Source organism: Pongo pygmaeus, chromosome 9 (assembly GCF_028885625.2).
Source record: "Pongo pygmaeus isolate AG05252 chromosome 9, NHGRI_mPonPyg2-v2.0_pri, whole genome shotgun sequence".
Taxonomy (NCBI): Eukaryota; Metazoa; Chordata; class Mammalia; order Primates; family Hominidae; genus Pongo; species Pongo pygmaeus.
Window position 1 is genome coordinate 10,380,334 of NC_072382.2, and position 14,573 is coordinate 10,394,906.

General features: G+C 52.5%; 1 long non-coding RNA gene across 3 annotated transcripts in view; it reads left to right on the forward strand.

Moving 5' to 3' along the window:
• LOC129008797 (uncharacterized) overlaps positions 1-11,695 on the forward strand; it is an 18,170-nt gene extending 6,475 nt beyond the window's left edge. For all 3 annotated transcript variants that reach the window (XR_010127537.1, XR_010127538.1, XR_008492580.2), the window contains 2 exons: positions 9,222-9,274; positions 11,422-11,695. This is a non-coding gene — a long non-coding RNA (uncharacterized LOC129008797). The remainder of the gene's footprint in view (positions 1-9,221; positions 9,275-11,421) is intronic.
• The last annotated feature ends 2,878 nt before the right edge of the window (positions 11,696-14,573 follow it).

The following is a 14,573-nucleotide window of genomic DNA, read 5'->3' on the forward strand; positions in this document are numbered from 1 at the left end:
GATCGGGCCACTACAATCCAGCCTGGGGGACAAGAGCGAAACACCGTCTTAAAAATAAACAAATAAATATATATATATATACATACTGAATTAAAAATACTAACCCTTCCTGAATTTTATTACTTTTTTTATTTTACTTTTTCCTGGGGGTGGGGGGAGATGGAGTCTCACTCACTCTCTTGCCCAGGCTGGAGTACAGTGGCGTGATCTTGGCTCACTGCAGTCTCCACCTCTGGGTTCAACCAATTCTCATGCCTCAGCTTCCCCAGGGACTACAGGCACCCATCACCACCACGCCCGGCTAATTTTTGTATTTTTTGTAGAGATGAGGTTTTCACCATATTGCCCAGGCTGGTCTGAAACTCCTGACCTCAAGTGACTCAACCTCCCAATGTTCTGAGATTACAGGCATGAGCCACACCTGACCTAACCCTTCCTGAATTTTAATAAAGTATTTTATAATATTAAAATAATAATAATAATATCAAGCATCCATCCACTCTGCAAAACTTGTTCCTATTTGCATACCCACCCCCGCGCGGGCATCCCTCAGGAGCACCTGTCCTGTGCGCGCCCAGCAGCTCCCACGGGGTTAGCCAAGTGTGGTGACAGGGGCTCACCTCCTGGTGGCTGAGGGCCTCTGTCTTGCTCAATATCTGAGTCACGCCCTTCCTCAGGCCTCAGGGGCAGGGCTGTGTCTCTATTGCTCTCACATCCGTCACTCCAGACAAGCCTGGCTGCACCTCCATTTGGTTATCTGACTCACCTCAGCTGAGTCAGGCAGAGGGCGTCTGTGGGGAGGAGGGGAGGCTGGAGAGGGGCTTCACTCATCAGCTGATGCTGAGATCCGGGGGTTTCAAGGCCCAATTAGGTGTTCAGGGGTGTTCTTTAAAGGGTGGAAATGGTCCCTTTACTTTGGACTTTTCCCTTAAAATTTTTTTTCAGATACAGCACATGATCAAAAGTGTCAAGAATGAGGCCAGGTGTGGTGGCTCATGCCTGTAATCCAAGCATCTTGGGAGGCTGAGGCAGGAGGATCGCTTGAGCCCAGTAGTTGGAGACCAGCCTGGACAATATAGCAAGACCCCATCTGTACAAAAAAACTAAAAAATTAACTGGGCATGGTGGTGCGTGCCTGTGGTCCCAGCTACTCAGGAGGCTGAGGTGAGAGGATCCCTTGAGCCAGGAAAGTCAAGGCTGCAGTGAGTTGTGATCACACCACTGCACTCCAGCTTGGGCGATACAGCGAGATCCTGTCTCAAGAAAAAAACAATGTCGGCTGGGCGTGGTGGCTCACGCCTGTAATCCCAGCACTTTGAGAGGCCAAGGCAGGCAGATCACTTGAGGTCAGGAGTTCGAGACCAGCCTGACCAACATGGAGAAACCCTGTCTCTACTAAAAATACAAAAATTAGCCAGGCGTGGTGGCGCATGCCTGTAATCTCAGCTACTCGGGAGCTTGAGGCAGGAGAATCGCTTGAACCCAGGAGGCAGAGCTTGCAGTGAGCCGAGATGGCGCCATTGCACTCCAGCCTGGGCAATAAGAGTGAAACTCCGTCTCAAAAAAAAAAAGAAAAAGAAAAAGAAAAAGAAAAACCAATGTCAAGAGTACATAGAGGGCAGGCACCGTGGCTCACGCCTGTAATCCCAACACTTTGGGAAACTGAGGCGGGCAGATCACCTAAGGTCAGGAGTTCGAGACCAGCCTGGCCAACATGGAGAAACCCCGTTTCTACTAAAAAATACAAAAATTAGCCAAGTGTGATGGCAGGTGCCTGTAATCCCAGGCAGGGAGCTGAGGCATGAGAATCGCTTGAACCTGGGAGGTGGAGGTTGCAGTGAGCCGAGACTGCTCCCCTGCACTCCAGCCTGGAGGATAAAGCGAGACTGTCTCCAAAAAAAAAAAAAATACATGAGAGTATAGAGAAAAAAATAAATTGTCTCCCATCCCTTCACCGGGTCCGCATCCCCTGTTTCCAAAGGCAATTTCTTGTGTCCTTCCTGAGGATACAAATGGCTGCGTGTCTGAGCCTGTAACAAGTGGCTGCAAACACATACACAGCCACACATCTTCCTTGCTTCACAATGTATTTTGCAGTCCATTTCATTTCTGTTCAGAACCTTGACCTTTTTAACAGCTGTGTAGTATTTTACCACGTGGCTATCCCATCATCATTTAAATAGCCTTCTGCTGACAGATATTTTAAATGTTTGCATATTTTGCTATGACTACAGTTCCATAATGACTGGCTTTCTCAGACATCTCTTCCTTGCAGCTTTTAAGGGGGCTCAGTGTCAGCTGGGCGCGGTGGCTCACACCTGTAATCCCAGCACTTTGGGAGGCTGAAGCAGGTAGATCATTTGAGGTCAGGAGTTTGAGACCAGCCTGGCCAACACGGTGAAACCCCGTCTCTACTGAAAATACAAAAATTAGCCGGGCATGGTGGTACATGCCTATAATCCCAGCTATTGGGGAGGCCGAAGCAGGTGGATCATTTGAGGTCAGGAGTTTGAGACCAGCCTGGCCAACATGGTGAAACTCCATCTCTACTGAAAATACAAAAATTAGCCAGGCGTGGTGGTACATGCCTATAATCCCAGCTACTCGGGAGGCTGAGGCAGGAGAATTGCTTGAACCCGGGAGGCGGAAGTTGCAGTGAGCCAAGATCGTGCCACTGCACTCTAGCCTAGGCGACACAGCAAGACTCCATCTCAAAAAAAAAAAAAAGTTGGGGGGGCTCATTGTCCACTGCTGCCCAGCATGGGGACCCCGGAGGTGGGCAAGAAGCTGAGAAAGACAGACAGACAGAGGGACAGCACAGTCAATCTCTGTCTCCTCCCTGGGGAATCGGCTTCTCCATCCACGCAGGTGGAGCTGGGAAGGACTCCATCTCCCAGTCCTCTTATAGGCTCTAATTTTGGGGGGGTTTTTGTTTTGTTTTATTTTGGTTTTTGAGACAGAGTTTTGCTCTTGTCACCGAGGTTGGAGTGCAATGGTGCAATCTCGGCTCACTGCAACCTCCGCCTCCCAGGTTCAAGTAATTCTCGTGTCTCAGCCTCCGGAGTAGCTGGGATTACAGGCGTGCGCCACTACCCCTGGATAATTTTTGTATTTTTAGTAGAGACGGGGGTTTCACCACGTTGGCCAGGCTTGTCTGGAACTCCTGACCTCTCAGGTGATCCACCCGCTTCAGCCTCCCAAAGTGCTGGGATTACAGGCGTGAGCCACAGCTCCCGGCCTGGGTTCGAATTTTTTAGCTAGCTCTGGTTCAGTCTCAAAGGCCAGAAGCAGGAGGGCTCTGGGGTTTGGGTGGAAGGGGAAGCCAGGGAGGCCAGGGCAGGTGGGGGCCCAGATCCAGCAAGAGCCCTGAGCCAACCAGAGCCAGGTCAGAGTGAGGCTTTCTCCCTGCTGCAGGCAGCCCCGGAGCTCCGCCTGGCACCCCAGCGGCCTGGATGGGGCCCAGCTCTCTAAGCAGATGATTCAGGGCCCCAGGCTCAAAAAACAAAAAACAGCCTCCAAAGCCTTCTGGGCAGCTGACCCTCTGTTGCTAGATCTTCAGGGTCCCCCTCCTTCCCACCCAAGTGTCTGAGAAGGGGTCGTCTCCCCACCCACCACTTGAGGGTGAAATAGTGGAGGTGGCGTTAGCAGTAATGCCCAGGGGAATGGTCCCAAAGAGCTACCCAGGTGGCAGGAGGCAGTGGGAAGCCAGAGCCAGGAAGGGTGGGGCCCAGGGCCATCTGCCCAGTGCCCGTCCAGGTGCCCCATGACTCAGAGTGCAGCCTGCGGGGCCTGGGGTCCCACAACTGTAGAGTGAGGCCCAGCCCAGCCCCCACTACCTGACACCAGGCCGGCTCTCCCTTCCTGTTCTCCCCGGGCACTCCCATGCTCCCAGGGGGCACTTGCTGTGCCTCACCCTCTGCCTCCAAGCCATGCTGGAGTGCAGGCACGAATCCTCCTCCAGGGGGCATCCACCCAGCACTGAAGCAGTCATTCAGAAACTGCCTGGCTCACAGCCATGCCTGGCTTAAAGCTCTCCAGTGGTTTCTCCCTGTGCTTTGACTCAGCAGCTCACCATGACCTTCAAGGCCGTGGAGAGGCGCCCCCTCACCACCCTGACCTCATCCTTCCTCCTCTCCTCCACTCCGGCCACGCTGGTTTATTAATCGCTCTTCCCAACTCGGCACCTTTGCATCGCCAACCATTCAACTTGGAGCTCATGTCTGAGTCACACACTCGCCAACTCCCTACACACACACACATTCACACATGCACATTCACACATGCTTACACACACATTCACGCATGCTCACACGCACATTCACACATGCTCACACACGCACATTCACACATGCTCACACATTCACACATGCTCACACACGCACATTCACACATGCTCACGCACATTCACACATGCTCACACACGCACATTCACACATGCTCACGCACATTCACACATGCTCACTCACGCACATTCACATATGCTCACACATGCACATTCACACATGCTCACACACATTCACACTCACACGCGCACACACACACACACCCTTTCCCCTTATCCCATACTGGTCTCTCAACTGCCCCTCTCTCCGAAAAGTCCTTTCATGACTTGGCATGGTAGCTCACACCTGTCATCCCAGCACTTTGTGAGGCTGAAGCAAGAGGATTGCTTCAGCCCAGGGGTTCAAGACCAACTTGGGCAACAATGGTGAGACCTCATCTCTACAAAAAAATCCAAAAATTAGCCTCACATGACGGAGCACACCTGTCATCCCAGCAACAAGGAAGGCTGAGGCAGAAGGATCACTTGAGCCCAGGAGTTCAAGGCTACAGTGAGCTGTGATCACACCACTGCACTCCAGCCTGGGTGACAAAGTGAGACCCTGTCTCAAAAAACAAAAGAAAAGAAAAGTCCTTTCTCTTGTAAAGCAGCCCCCCTCCTCCTCCCACAGCAGGGTCCCACTCCGTGGCCACCCCGCACCTTCGCGTGCTTGCTTTGCCTGCTCCCTTCTCAAGTGGAAGCCATCATGGGCTCACCCATGACTGCAGTGCAGAGAGCGCAGTGCTGAGCCCACGGGGTCCATGAGAGCACCGACGTCCACTGCCCACTGATCTGTGCTGGGCTCCATTCTAAGCACTTCCCACATCTCAATCACTTAATCCCCTCCTCAGCTGTAAAATACAGGAGCAGGCCGGGCGCAATGGCTCACGCCTGTAATCCCAGCACTTTGGGAGGCCGAGGTGGGCGGATCACAAGGTCAGGAGATCAAGACCATGGTGAAATCCCGTCTCTACTAAAAATACAAAAAAAAACAAAATTATTCGGGCACGGTGGCGGGCACCTGTAGTCCCAGCTACTCGGGAGGCTGAGGCAGGAGACAGCATGTACCCAGGAGACGGAGCTTGCAGTGAGCCGAGATTGCGCCACTGCACTCCAGCCTGGGCGACAGAGAGACTCCATCTAAAAAAAAAAAAAATACAGGATCTATTGGTTATCCCCACTTTACAATGAAAAAAATTGATGCCCAGAGAGGTTAAGTCACTTGCTTAAGGCCACACAGCCAGGAAGTGGTGGAGCCAAGATACTGAAGGCAGTTTTTTTTTTTTTTTATGTTTTTGAACAAATGAACTCTTATTTCAGAAGCCAGGAAAGTGCAGCTCAGAAGGGAATGGGGGCAAGTAGGGCAGCTGAGGCTGAAATCTCAGTCCTCCTCTGGTGCTAAGAGCTCGCGGTCTCGCAGCCCCACTCTACCCACAACCCCACCCCACCCTCCACCCCTTGCTCTCCGCCACCTCCTCCACTCCATTCCTTTGTGTTTTGTTTTGGTTTTTTTGTGTGTTTTTGGAGGCAGAGTCTTGCTCTTACCCAGGCTGGAGTGCAGTGGCTCGATCTCAGCTCAGTGCAACCTCTGCCTCCTGGGTTCAAGCGATTCTCCTGCCTCAGCCTCCCACATAGCTGGGATTACAGGCATGCACCACCACAACCGGCTAATTTTGTATTTTTAGTAGAGACAGGGTTTCTCCATGTTGGTCAGGCTGGTCTCGAACTCCCGACCTCAGGTGATCCACCTGCCTTGGCCTCCCAAAGTGCTGGGATTACAGGCGCGAGCCACTGCACCCAGCTCCACTCCACTCCTTATTGCTGTCAGGTGGGACAGCAAGGCTGGAGCCCAGCATCCAATTAGGAAACAAGGTGGAAACCCAGGGCCAAGCCCCGTGGCTGCCAGTTGCCCTCGTAATTAAAGACACACACATTAAAGACAGCTCCGAGGTGCCATTAAACATCCATTAAACTGGCAAAAAATAAATCCAAAAGGTAAAACTCAACTCTAGTTGGCAACTGCAGCAGAGAACATAGCACAGGTCACAGGTGGCTCAGAGGCAACAGCCCTCACACCTGGCTCCCTGTCCCTGCCCTGAATTGTTCCATGTGGGAAGTGAAGATAGATTTGCCAAATTGGCATACAATTCACATGTCATAAAATTCACTCTCTAAAAGCGTACAAGTCAGCACGGTCTCAGAATTTCCTGAGACCAATAAAACCACCGGAGCCCTTTAACCCAGCACTCTGGCGTTTGGGAATAAGCCCTGTAGAAGGAGCCCAAGAGGAAACAAAAATAGAAGTGTGTCCGAAGCTGGAAGCTGCCCCAGCCAAACACTGGAAACACCCAGCTCTCCACCAAGATAACCCACATGAGCCACAGCTTGCAGGCAATATCCCATCTCCATCCTCACCACTGCTCAGCCCAGACCTCCCTCATCTTCCTGGCCTGCAGACCTTAGCAGTGGCTGTTTCCACCCCTGGAACACCCTTCCCACCTGGTGCCTGCAGGGCCCATGCACGGCATATTCACTGCTGTATCCCCAGAGCCTAGCACAGTGCCTGGTGCAGAGATGATTTTCAGCAAAGAGCCACTGAAGGGAAGATACCTACGTGACTGTGAGGAGACACAGGCGAGCAAGTGGAACTTCTGAACACCTGATCGGGCCACTCATAATGACATGAGAATTGCCATGCTCAGAGGAGAGAAGCAGCTTCTTTTGGTGAGAAGTCACTGAGATTAAAGATCTGTCTTAGGGTCGGGCATAGTGTCTCATGCCTGTAATCCCAGCACTTTGGGAGGCCAAGGCAGGAGGATCACTTGAGGTCAGGAGTTCAAGTCAGCCTGGCCAACATGGCAAAACCCTATCTCTACTAAAAATACAAAAAATTTGGCCCAGCGTGGTGGCTCACGCCTGTAATCCCAGCACTTTGGGAGGCCGAGGTGGGCGGATCACCAGGTCAGGAGATCGAGACCATCCTGGCTAACACGGTGAAACCCCATCTCTACTAAAAATACAAAAAATTAGCCGGGTGTGGTGGCGGGTGCCTGTAGTCCTGGCTACTCGGGAGGCTGAAGCAGGAGAATGGCGTGAACCCAGGAGGCAGAGCTCGCAGTGAGTGGAGATCGCGCCACTGCACTCCAGCCTGGGCGACAGAGTGAGACTCCGTCTCAAAAAAAAAAAAAAATTAGCTAGACGTGGTGGCGGGCGCCTGTAATCCCAGCTACTTGAGAGACTGAGGCAGGAGAATCACTTGAACCCGGGAGGAGGAGGTTGCAGTGAGCTGAGATTGTGCCACTGCACTCCAGCCTGGGCAACAGACTGAGACTTCGTCTCAAAAAAAAAAAAGACAAAACAAAGATCTGTCTTAGGGCCAGGACTAGTATCTCATGCCTGTAATCCCAGCACTTTGGGAAGCCAAGGCAGGAGGATCACTTGAGCAGAGGAGTTTGAGACCAGACCGGGCAACACAGAGAGACTTTGTCTCTACCAAAAAAATCAAAAATTATCTGAGCATGGCGGTTCATGCCTGTAGTCCCAGTTACTAGGGAGACCGAGGCAGGAAGATCACTTGAACCCAGGAGGTAGAGGCTGGTGGTGAGCCATGATCGTGCCACTGCACTCCAGCCTGGGTGACAGAGTGAGACCCTCTCTCAAAAAAAAAAAAAAAAAAGGCCAGGCGCAGTGGCTCACACCTGTAATCCCAGCACTTTGGGAGGCCGAGGCGGGCGGATCATGAGGTCAGGAGATCGAGACCATCCTGGCTAACACGGTGAAACCCCGTCTCTACTAAAAATACAAAAAATTAGCCAGGCATGGTGGCAGGCGCCTGTAGTCCCAGCTACTCGGGAGGCTGAGGCAGGAGAATGGCAGGAACCCGGGAGGCGGAGCTTGCATTGAGCCAAGATCATGCCAGAGCAAGACTTTGTCTCAAAAAAAAAAAAAAAAGATCCGCCTTTGCCTTAGTGGTGATGGTTGCGCAACTCAGTGAATATATTAAAAACCACCAACTTGTATACTTTTTTTAAAATAATAGAGACAAGGTCTCATTATATTGCCCAGGCTGGTCTCAAACTCCTGGACTCAAGTAAGCATCACCCTTGCCTTCACAAAGTGCTGGGATTACAGGCACGAGCCACCACGCCTAGCCTCTGTACAATTTACAGGCTGAATTTTATGATATGTGAATTGTATGTCAATTTGGCAAATCTATCTTTGATGAAGCCGAACCGTGTGGCTCAGTTCCCTCAGAAACTAATTCAGGAAAGGGACAGGGAGCCAGGAAAGAGAGCTGTTGTCCTCAGCAGTGAAACTGACTTGGGGCCCTGAAGGTTAAAGTGATTTGGGTAGGGGCATCCCAGTGGGGAACATTGTCTGGTAGATGCTGAAAGGGAAGAGATTGGAGGACCCACAACTGGGAATCAGGGTGACTTTGGTGACCAAGGTTGCAGGGAATGGGGACAGAGGCTTGGAGAGAAGTCACTGGGGAGATGAGGGGACCACACATGGATCTGGGCCAGCTTTCGTATTAACCATGCCCTTCCAAGGCTGACGGGAAAGGCAGGGAAGTGAGCATCTCCTGGGAGGCATGGAGCCTCAAAGGTCCCTCTTCTCAGAGGTGATCCCCGTGTGGCCACACTGCTTGCTGTCCACCCAATATCCTTTCTCTCTCTCTCCCTGACTAAAAAAACTCATAATTTTTAATTTAGACACATGGCACCCTGGAATAAAGTTGATACTTCTCAGCTTCCCTTGCAGCTAGTATGACCATGTGACTAAGTTCTGTCCAATGAGATGTTAAGTAGAAGGGATATATGGCAGCTTCCAGAAAAAGCTTCTTGACAGACAGCTGGCATGGGCTTTTCATCTTCTGTTCTTCATTTCCTCCTTCCTGCAGGCTGGACGATGAATGTGATGGCTGGAACTCAAGCAGCCACAGTGGATCATAAGGTAAAGACGTGTTTAAAATGGCAGAGCAGCAATACAGAAGGAATAATCACACAGCTAGCATACTAGCTCAACCTCTCTAGTGCATAGCTAAGACTTTTGTTGTTGTTGTGTTGTTGTTTTGTTTTGAGATGCAGTTTTGCTCTTGTTGCCTAGGCAATGGCACAATCTCGGCTCACTGCAACCTCCACCTCCCAGGTTCAAGCGATTCTCCTGCCTCAACCTCCTGAGTAGCTGGGATTACAAGCATGCACCACCACACCCTGCTAATTTTGTATTTTTAGTAGAGACGGGGTTTCTCCATGTTGGTCAGGCTGGTCTCGAACTCCAGACCTCAGGTGATCCGCCCACCTCTGCCTCCCAAAGTGCTGGGATTACAGGCATGAGCTACCATGCCTGGCCTTCACTTCTTTACTCCTTCCCAAAACGTGTTAAGTATTATCTGTGCTCCCCACCCTGAGCAGGGCTCCTTACCTATGTTAAGTAAAAAGACATGATTCCCAACTCCAGGAGTGAGAGTTGATGATACAAATATAATCACATGGCAGGCCAATATGCATGCTCCTTAACACCAAGAATCTGTGCCTTCACATAGATGTTACCTGAACTTCTCCAGAAGTTATACCCATGCACACATTGCACTCTCTGCTGTCACTTCTCAATGCCTGTGTCACCAAACCCCAACCATGCCCAGTAGAGTGTGTCCCTTTGGGGCCAGCAGCCTCCACTGCCCCTGATCACAGCACCTTCATGGCTGGAGCCCAAGCCTGATCTAGGCCAGGAACACCCGGACCCCTCCAACATTTTCTTTGTCTCAGAAACCCAGACTTGACTCCCTTACGGCCTGTTGAAAACTCCCCTGATAGGCCACGCGCAGTGGCTCACGCCTATAATCCCAGCACTTTGTGAGGCTGAGGCGGGCAGATCACGAGGCCAGGAGTTCGAGACCAGCCTGGCCAACATAATGAAACCCCATCTCTACTAAAAAATACAAAAAGTAGCCGGGCATGGTGGTGCGCGCCTGTAGTCCCAGCTACTCAGGAGGCTGAGGCACGAGAATCGCTTGAACCCGGGAAGCAGAGGTTGTGGTGAGACTCATTCTGTTGCCCAGGTTGGAGTGCAATGGCGTGATCTCGGCTCACTGCAACCTCTGCCTCCCAGGTTCAAGTAATTCTCCTGTCTCAGCCTCCCGAGTAGCTGGGACTACAGGCATGGTGCCACCATGCCTGGCTAATTTTGTATTTTTGGTAGAGACGGGGTTTCACCATGTTGGCCAGGCTGGTCTCGAACTCCTGACCTCAGGTGATCCACCCACCTCAGCCTCCCAAAGTGCTGGGATTACAGGCGTGAGCCACCATGCCTGGCCTGATTTTTATCTTTCAAATAACCTTTTATTGAGCTTTTTTTTTTTTTTTTTTTTTTTGAGGTAGGGTCTTGCTCTATTACCCAGGCTGGAGTGCAGTGGCATAATCATAGCTCACTGCAGTCTTGGCCTCCTGGGCTCAAGCGATTTTCCCAACTCAGCCTCTGGAGTAGCTAGAACTACAGGCACGTGCCACCACACCCACCTAATTATTTTATTGTTTTGGTAGAGACAGGGTGTCACTAATTTATTTTTATTTAGTTGTTTTTGTTTTTGTTTTTTGTTTTTTGTTTTTTGTTTTTTTGAGACAGAGTTTGGCTCTTGTTGCCCAGGCTGGAGTGCAGTGGTACGATCTTGGCTCACCAAAACCTCCGCCTCCCGGGTTCAAGTGATTCTTCTGCCTCAGCCGCCCGAGTAGCTGGGATTACAGCCAGAAGCCACCACGCCTGGCTAATTTTGTATTTTTAGTAGAGACGGGGTTTCTCCATGTTGGTTAGGCTGGTCTCGAACTCCCAACCTCAGGTGATCCACCCACCTCAGCCTCCCAAAGTGCTGGGATTATAGGTGTGAGCCAGCACACCCGGCCTATTTTTATTTTCTTAGAGACAAAGTCTCGCTCTGTCACCCAGGCTGGAGGGTAGTGGCACGATTATAGCTCACTACAGTGTCCAACTCCTGGTGTCAAGCGATCCTCCCGCCTCAGCCTCCTGAGTAGCTAGGACCACAGGCATGAGCTATGACAACTTATTTATTTATTTATTTATTTATTCATTTATTTATTTTGTAGGGACGGTGTCTTGCTATGTTGTCCAAGCTGACCTCAAACTGGCCTGAAGCAATGCTTCCACCTCAGCTGCCAGAGGAATCAGGATTACAGGCCTGAGCCACTGCAGCCAGCCAGTTTGTTATTTTAATGTAAATTCTTAGTAAACAACTCTCTTGTCCTTTTAAAATCCAATTCAACTGCTGCTAATCGGAGTGTATATTCAGGGCAACTTGAATCTGTGCTCCTGGGATGCAGTCCTCAAGCTTGGCCCAAATAAAGTCTCTGCTGATATTAATTTTGCCTAGGCTTCTTCCTTTTAGGTCAACACTCTTCAGGCTTATGTTGGGGTCTGTTCAGCTGCATTTCAAAGGGACTCTAGACCCAGGAAGGCCCAGAACCACTGATGCTGAGTAATACCCTTGGCCTTCTGGGTCTGAGTTGCTATGGCCTTGGGCATGCTAGGACAGGCAAGTGAGTTTCACTGGGGCACGTGTTGGGTGGATGTTTCAGGTTCTTTTCTTTTCTTTTTTTTTTTTTTTTTTTTGAGACAGAGTCTTGCTCTGTCTCCCAGGCTGGCATGCAGTAGCGCGATCTCGGCTCACTGCAACCTCCACCTCCCAGGTTCAAGCAATTCTCCTGCCTCAGCTTCCCTCCCCCATAGCCGGGATTACAGACATGCGCCACCATGCCTGAGTAATTTTTGTATTTTTAGTAGAGATGGGATTTCTCCATGTTGGCCAGGCTAGTCTCAAACTCCTGACCTAAAATGACCCACCCGCCTTGGCCTCCCAAAGTGCTGGGATTACAGGTGTGAGCCACGCCACCCGGCCTGTTATGATTTTTAACGTTGGTCTTTCGGCCACCAAGAGCCCAGGAAGGCCACACACACAGCTCTGCCAGGTGCAGCCCAGGTGTCCAGGGTTCTCTGCTCCAGGACACCATGGCCTGGTCTGCCCTCATCTCCAGGCCTGAAGCCCCACCTGTCCACCCTGGAGACAGCTATGCAAGCTTCTCTTGCCAGGTGCTGTTTAATCTTGGGCCCTCCAGGGCCTGGAGCAGCTCCCAGGGCCAGTCCTCCCTGCCCCCACCCCAAGGATGTCCTCACTCCAGCAAGCTCAGCCACATGCTCAGCAGTCAGGGCCACTGAGGCCACAGCCCCGCCGCCACCCACACCAGGCTGTCCTGAGGGCCACCCCAGCCCTGGAAGCTCCCTCAACCCTTCCTAGAGGCCCAGCCAGTGGCAACGGACCTTGGAGGGGACACTTCCTCTAGAGGCCTTGCTTGGCCTCAGCCAGCCCAGATAATAGCCCAGGAGCAGAGGAAACAGGCAGCAGAGTGACAGAGACGGAGCTGGGCTTCCCTGATAGCAGGGAGCTGCCTGGGTAGCGCAGGGTGCACAGCCAGTGGGATGGGCTGTTTGCTACCACCACCCCCTATTTACTGATGGAGACACTCATTAGCTCACAGGTGCCCTGTAGGAAGCTCCATGTCTGTTTTCTCATTTGTATGATGAGAGGATAAAGAGGTGGTATCCGGGAAAGAAAGGGGCTTTGTGCTATGCGTGTCCATGAGGACAACACTGTACCCCCGAGTTTGGCAGGAGAGGAGAGGCAGGCAGTTTACCAGGGCAGCTGGAGGTGCAGTCAGCCTCCTTCTCTGCCCCCACCTGGGACCCCTGAAGGGGTAGCAGTTTGTGGGAGAGAACCACGGTGACAGAGGTTGGTGGGCAGCACGACTCGGGTAGGCTGAGCACTTGCAACCCTGGGCAGGGAGGCTGGCTCCCCTCCTACTGAGTGTCTGTTCTCACAGACGTGACCATAAGCACCCAGCCCCTCTACCTTCAGCAGGCAGCTCCCTGGATGCACCCTCCCTCCCAACACATCCCCACCTCCACCTCCTGAGCATTGCTCTCATCATAGGTCCTGCTCTCTGCTGCCCATCTGGTGCCTCTCCCAGCCTCCCAGCTTGGGGGCTGCACACGGTAGCCCATGGCCACGGTGCCTGTAGGATGGAAGGCAAGCTGCTCACCAGCTTCTGAGACCCCACTGACCTCCAGGCATCCTCTCTTGTTCCCAACATTCCCCCACTACTCCTGCTACCCACCTTGCTGCGGCAGCATGGGATTGTCCCACCCTCCACCCCTAGGGCTATGGGGCTCACCCCTAGGGCTATGGGCCTCCCTCTGCCTCCCACTTGAGGCGCCACTCCCACTGCCTCAAGGGTCATTGGCTCTATGAGGCCCTGCTTTGACCTTCTCCCTGACCTCTCAAGAGTGTGGCCTGCCTGAGTCAGCAGTGGGGGCTGACCCCTGGGGACTACTATGCAAGAAGTACCCAGGAACCAGGTATTGATGTGGTTCATGGCAGGGCAGCTCCACACAGTGATGGAATCCGGACTCCCTGTAGGTAGCTGAGAGGCAGCAGCAGTCCACACCTCACCGATTCTTGTGAGGGCCGTTACCACATCTGGGGCAGGCAGGCAGCATCACAAAGGGCACAGAGGCCCCCTAGACTCCACGCAGTGGGGCCTCACCATCACACACGTGGCTTCCCTGCGCCAAGGGGCAGAAGCCCAGGAGCAGGGCCTGCCATGGCAATGGCCCCCATCCCCACACCCTGCTGGTGTCCCCACTTGAGGCCTCTCACACCCAGCCACCGCTGGTCAGGCCTCACCAGCATCTTCTCCCCTCCACAGCTCACCTAGACTCTTCCCCCAGGGAGCCCTCCTGGAATGAGCAAGTGCTATGCCAGAGCCCCTCTCCCTGTCCATCAGACGGTCCTAAAGTGACCTGAGCTCTTCCTGGGAAGAGGGTGTGCCCAGGAGGGGTTCAAGTCTGAAAGGACGGTGGGGCTGGGCCCCAGCACGAATGCTGGGAGCCAAGGTTCCCGCCATGGGGTTTCCAGACTAAATGGCATCAGTCAGCACCCAGAGAGAAGGTACAAAGGCCACACTGTGTGCCACATGGCATCGGCTGGGCCTTGCCCTCTGTGCTGCCTCTGTGGGGACCACTTCTTTCCTTCCTCTTCAGATTGCTGGCTACTTCTCAGTGCTCAGTAACACCTGCCTCGAGGCCGTGCACAGTGGCTCACACCTGTAATCCCAGCACTTTAGGAGGTGGAGGTGGGTGATCACCTGAGGTCAGGAGTTCGAGACCAGCCTGGCCAACATGGTGA